The sequence below is a fragment of the Vombatus ursinus genome, unplaced genomic scaffold (assembly GCF_900497805.2).
Source record: "Vombatus ursinus unplaced genomic scaffold, bare-nosed wombat genome assembly UNPS02009573.1, whole genome shotgun sequence".
Lineage (NCBI taxonomy): Eukaryota > Metazoa > Chordata > Mammalia > Diprotodontia > Vombatidae > Vombatus > Vombatus ursinus.
The window spans coordinates 7,905,608-7,912,293 of NW_020949351.1; the positions used below are offsets into that span (position 1 = coordinate 7,905,608).

The following is a 6,686-nucleotide window of genomic DNA, read 5'->3' on the forward strand; positions in this document are numbered from 1 at the left end:
CAATGACTTTTTTTTTAATCTTTCATGGAACTCAGCACATAGTAGGTATCAATAATTGCTTATTGAAATAGGTAGTTGTTGAACTTGACACATTTTAAGACCTAATGATATGTCAATGTCATTATTAAGAGTAACATTGGAGGATATTGGAGAATTTTATCTCTACCAGAAAATGACCTCATCTGTCAGACTTCAGCCATTTATAAATACTGTTTTGTCATATATAAACCATATTGGATAGATTTTTCAAACATGCAGTTTTTAGGTTATCTTTAGGGAACTATTAAACATAAGTCTTTCTTTTATTCCTCTGACAATTTATATTTTTGACTTCTCTTCTATTTTTTTTCCCAATAAAAAAAAACACACTTAGGCATGTGAAAGCAAATGTAAAGAATAATGGTGGTAGGGCAGCTAGGTGGCACAGTGGATAGAGCACCGGCCCTGAAGTCAGGAGGACCTGAGTTCAAATCTGGCCTCAGACCAAACACTTGTCACTTACTAGCTGTGTGACCCTGGGCAAGTCACTTAACCCCAATTGCCTTTAAAAAAAAAAGGAATAATGGAGGTCAAGGCAACAAAAAGGTTGTCATGTTGAAGGCCAAAAAGAAAACAGTTAATTAACACAATTTAAATATGGTCCATTCTTTACTTTCTCCAAGACATATTCTTTTTTATGTGAAAAAGAAAAATGTTATGGACCAAAACCATAACAACAGGTTAACATGAAAATATCAGACTAATTAATACCTGGCAAAGGCAAGAATCACCAGTGTTAGTTCAACTCTGACTCCTCAGAACAAAGTAAATCAATCAGGAGGCTTTTGTAGGAAAGATCACCTACACAACACATATAGTTGGTGTAATTTATTTTTCAATAATTTTAAGTAAGCTTTACTCAGATATTGCAAACTGGCTGTATGATCATTTTTGCAAAGAACATAAAGCAGATATAATTCTTGACTAAAGTTGTTTCTAAAGGAAAAAAAATTAGAGCTGATTTTTAAATAAAATATAAATAGCTATTTAAAATATAGATATTTAAAAATGAAATGTAAAATCTCACTTTTGGAGTAAAAAAATGACAACAACCTCATATGTATAAAATGAAGGAGATGTGGCTATGGGGAGATTCTTCTGAAAAAAAAATAAAGCAAAACAAAGCAAACCAAACAACAACAATAACAACAACAACAAAAACTCAGTTATTTTGTAGAAAGTAAGGCCATTATGAATAAAGAGTATAATTTAGAAGGAAAAAAATGAAGAGAAGGACAAAATGTCCAAAACTAGCAAAATGAGAATCCCACTGTACTATGCTCTGGTCAGAGTATATCTATAGTAATTTTTTTTTCCAGTTCTGAGTGTCATACTTTCGCAAGAATACAACTAAGCTGGATACTGTCAAGAAGAGAGAAAACTGGAATGAGGATGAGGCTTGAGATCATGTCATATAATTATTTAAAGTAACTTGCAAAATTTATCCTGTGAAGAACTCAGGTAACGGATAACTATTTTCTAATATTTGTAGGATTGTCATGTGGAAGAGGGATTAAACTTGTTCTTTTTAGCCCTAGGGGGCATAACTAAGAGGAGTAAGTGAAAGATTTCAATTCCACATAGAAAAAATACATACATACATACATACATATGTGTGTGTGTATATCCTAGCGTGGAATGGATTTCTTTTGGAAGAATTAGATTTCCCTCACTAGTGATCTTAACACAAAGGCTAGATAAGTTCTGGGAAAGGGTTCTTATTTAGGTTTGCACTAGAAAATTTCTGATGTCCCTTAAAACTCTGTGAGTTTATGATATTATTTTGCAAAAATATATCTAATTATAGCAGAGATTACATTAATATGGCTAACTGAAAAATCTTCAGAAGGAGCAAAATATAATTAATGTGTTAGAAGTGATAGCAGAAATATTTTGCTTTAAGTAAGAAATTTTAATTTGGAAAACATATACATATATTTAATACATGTATATGTGTGTGTATACATACATATATATATATATATATCTTCATGGATGGTATTCTATTCTCTATTTTAATCCTACCAATTTTCAATTAGAAATTCAATATAAGAAGAAAGGAAGGAGAAAGGAAGGAAGGAAGGAAGGAAGGAAGGAAAGAAGAAAAAAAGGAAAGAAGAAGAAACTATAAAAAGAAAGGAAAGAAAAAAACAAAAAAATAATAAAACAAAACTTTTGGCTCCTCTGGGATAGGGTATATTTGTAGTGCAAGCAGCTGAATGGGACTTGGGTTACTATATCAACCTTAACCTTTTTTTTTTAAATGAACAACAAAAATTTCAAAAGAATACCTCAAAGAGAAGTTTTATTGTTATGATAAATACTCTAAGAGCTGGTAAATCATGTAAATAGTGATGTAAAAGGCAATGGGTTACAGTGGAAACAGTCTGTTTTATATGATTGCACATTTATAAAGTATATTGGATTACTTACTGTCTTGGGGGGGGAAGGAGGGAGGTAGGGAGAGAATTTAGAACTCAAAACTTAAAAATGTTAATAATTGTTTTAGCATGTAATTGGGGAAAAATAAAATATTTTATTTAAAACAAACAAAAAAAGGCATTGGACCAGATGACCTTTGTCTTTCCAGTTCCTTCAGAGAGTATGACTGATCCTAGAAAGCAAAGTATGTGGCACATACATGTGCACATGCACACAAACACACACACACACACACACACACACACACACCACTAAGTTTCTAACTTGGAAGTCACCTTTGCAATGATTGTGAACTCTTGTCAATCTTACCTTGAAATGAATGAATGTTTCATCTGTTTAAGAAGCTCAGAATAAAGTCAGAGGAGAGATAGAAGTAGTTAGAAAGATGGTAATAGAACAAGACAACATTGTTAAACAATGAGACATACAGATACTGATAGTTGCTTTTCTGAGGTATGTTTCCAACTATATTTAACAAACATGGCAAGATGTTAAATAAGAATATATGGGCATTTTTTTACTCCTGTTGAAGCACCTTGGACATAATGAAAGTTCAGTACATTAACTACTTATTTCTACATAGACAGGAGAGGACCTCTCCACCCTATTCTCCTTAAAAAAAAAAAAAAAATCAAAGCATTGATTCCAGGAACCAGTGAGCAGCAGCCTAAGGACTCTCATTGTCAGTTTCTCTGCCAGCATGGCAAGCACAATCTTATCTCTTCCAACTACCAAGTACTGCACTGAGTGATAGACTGAGTCAACGGCATGATGCAGACCAATATTTCCCACTGCCTATCACTAATGTGTTCCTCTGCCTCTCCAGGTTAGTGAGCATAACAGTTTTCTGTCACTAAACAGCAATGACAGGCAAGGGAAGAACATTTTTCCCCTTTCTGCCTGGCTGGGTTTCATAATTCTCTTGGCACTAGAAGCTGTTAATTTCTAAAGGTTCTTCCTGAAATGATTTTTTTTTCTTTTTTACCACAAAGAACGACTGAGACATGAATATGCAACACATGTTGGATTCTAACATCAAGATGGCTGCCAAGTCACTGAGACATCTGCCATGATACCTCTTTTCTACAAATGTCTCAACTAATGGACTGGACTGCCACCCTTCTTCAAGAGATGCTGACAGGGTTTTTTTTTTTTTTTGGCAGTCAGTAGTCAACTTGGGGTAGTCGAATGAATTCTCTGTGGAAATAAGCAAGAATACTATGGAGTAAAACGCCAATTTCATGTGCAAAATCCTTTTTAAAAATGTAGATTTGCAATAAGTGACAGGAGAGCTTACCTACATTATCTACAAATAGTCTTCTAGATTTTTCTCAGCTAAAATGAGAAGTTTCTCTAGTCATAATATTTTAAACTATTTTTTCCCTTGTGAACATATTTTGGTCTTACTGAAAAGAATTTAGTAGACCAAAATTGTTAGCTCACCAGACCTCAAATTGCATTTTAATTATAAAAAAAAAAATCTGTGCACCTATGATGGCCTAGAGCTATGGGTATGCAGAAGAATCAGAGAGCATGGCTCATGCCCACAGGGACCTTATAATCTAGCTCCAGGAAAAAAAAAAAAAGGAAACAACTAAAGAATAAATCATTCTTTAACTGTGCTTGTCCTGTGTTGAAACATTATATGGAATTCAAAGCAGTGAAAGGACATTAGATTTGGAACCATATGACTTGGATTCAAATTCAGACTCTGACATTACTATCTCTAAGACTTTGATAAATTATTTATTTTCCTTCTCTAGGCCTCAGATTCCTTATCTACAAAATTAAAAGATATCACTTTCTAACCCCTGAGTAACGTTCTGGTGCTAAATATATGATCCTATCAATAAGAACTGAAGCTTGAAGTACTATAGTCAGAAAACTCATCCTAAAGTCTGGATACAGTTTAAGATTAGGGATTTAACTAGGCTGATTCTAGGTTGAGACACAATCTGAAAACCTTGCCATCTTTGTCCACTCTGCAAAAGAGCAATATATATTAGTATAGGTTGAGAGAAGCCAGAGACAACTCCCATGCACAATAATGCATTGATGCATTGGAGTACATAGTTTGGAGAGCATGAGATTAAGTTGTGTCATTATAGTGGGACGGGCCCTTGAAAAGGCAAATCTGGGCTCCTCCCTACTTTTTTTTTTTTAAACCCAGTACATAATAGAATTGCTGTTACATCATAAGCTCTTGTGAATGCATGCTTTCTGACTAGCTCTGACTGACTAGATGTAATATGTTAGTAGAGAATTAATTTGATTTCTACAGAAAAAAAAAAGTTTCTTCTCTTTTTTTAACTTAAAGACCTTTATTAACAGGTGCTTGCAGTTTGTGAATTTTTGAAAAAATCAGATGTACTTTTATACAAATTAAAAATGAGGTTTTTAAAAATCTCAACTTGACCAGATATGAAACAATTTAAAAACCTTTAAAAGTGTATTGAGAAAACCAGGCTTTAAAAAAAAAAAAGTTTGTCATTCCCCAAAAGAGACTTCTTTACCTAAGAATAACAAAAACCCCACAATAGATAATGAAGAGAATTCTAGTAATCTGGTCAACAGCAAAACAAACAAACAAACAAACTAAAAACTTAGGTCTTCCTTTACAAATCTTTTGTTCCTTTCTTATTATTGATGGAATTTCATACTCTTTCTTCTTATTTGATGACTAAACAGGATGAGGGTAGAGATGGTAAGCAGCCATTTACTCAGCCCCGCCCTGCGCAGCCTCGGCAGCCCACGTGCTCTCAGCAGGTGGTCAGGCGGCTTTTGTCTCTTTGCCATCTTGTGGTTTAGGGTTCTCTGGGCGTCTGCGTTGGTAATTGAAGTTACTGGGGTACCGACGTGAGGTGGCTGCTGACCCTGTGTCTCATCTCCTTGGTCTCTTTGTCTTCTTTGTTACCTTCCTCTCTAGGCTGTCTTTGACGAGGAGGGCCCCTGCGGAATCGTGGTCTATAACCCAGATACATACTCTGTCTCACTGGTCTACCTTGTTCTCCGGCACCTTGGTAGTCAGCCCCCGCCACGACTCCTCCCTGCACAGGTGCCCACAGGGAGTCCGCAGGTAGTAAGGTGGGATCGGCCGCCTGCGGCAGGGACGGCCTTGTTGCGGCTGGCCTTGGGGGGCACTACCGATCCCTCCTTATCCCCACGCTCACTGTTGTGCTAATTCTGCTGGTAGTTCCGTGGAGACCCCACGACGTGGACGCCCGTAATGGTGACTGTCGGCTGCAGCACATTTACCGCCCCGAACCGGAACCCGCCAGGGCCGGTGACATTAGTCGCCTCCGCACCCTTTTCTCCTTCAACAACATCAAACTCTGCAGTCTCTCCATCTCCTACACTGCGAAGGTACTTCCTGGGGTTATTCTTTATGGCAGTCTGGTGTACAAATACATCTTCCTTGGTGTCATTCCTGTTGATGAAACCATAGCCGTTTCTTACACTGAACCATTTTACTGTTCTCAAAACCCTCCTTGAAATGACCTCCTTGTCCCGCGGATACCACCGATGTGACGCCGTCTGACCGCTCCCTCCTCTGCCTGTCGGCGATGGCCGGCTTGGTATTCATTATCCATTATTCACTTATAGACACAGCCTTAGATCTAGAGAGATAAAGTGATTTAGCCAAAGTCAGCGTTATCTGGGAGTAGAGCTGGGCGACTTCTAGAGTCCTCTGTGCCCTGGAATAGAGAAACTAATGCATATTCATAGATGAAATATTAAGGTATTCCAAGAATTATTTGGCAAGCTAAACAGCATAATATTCATGAGAGTCATTGTTGAATGTAATGGCATTTGATCCCCCCTCAACCAGTAGAAATCACATTTTGGCTTAGTCAATTTTGCTGGAAAGTGTTATTGCTACATCTTTGAAAAAGAATTGTTAAGTTGTATTTCTTCTTATAAAGGAGTCCAAGAGGAAAATTCTTTGGAAATGATAGCTTAAGGCATTTCATCTTCAGCACTAGTCTAAGCACTGGAGTCTATAACTAGCATGTTGAGTGCTGACTATATGATTACCTCAATACTATTAAAAAAAAAAGTCTTTGGTTCTACTCTAAATCCTCATGAAATCTTTATTGGAAAATGATATGTAGTGATAAAACTTAACTTTTTCCCATTTTAATGATATTTTCAGATGATTACTTACGGCCATCATATTAACCCAGCAATCAATATTACTCATTTAA

The 6,686-nt window shown here is 36.3% G+C and overlaps 1 pseudogene; it reads right to left on the minus strand.

The window, feature by feature from the left end:
- Positions 1–5,197: 5,197 nt before the first annotated feature.
- LOC114035980 lies at positions 5,198–6,071 on the minus strand (annotated as a pseudogene).
- Positions 6,072–6,686: the final 615 nt, after the last annotated feature.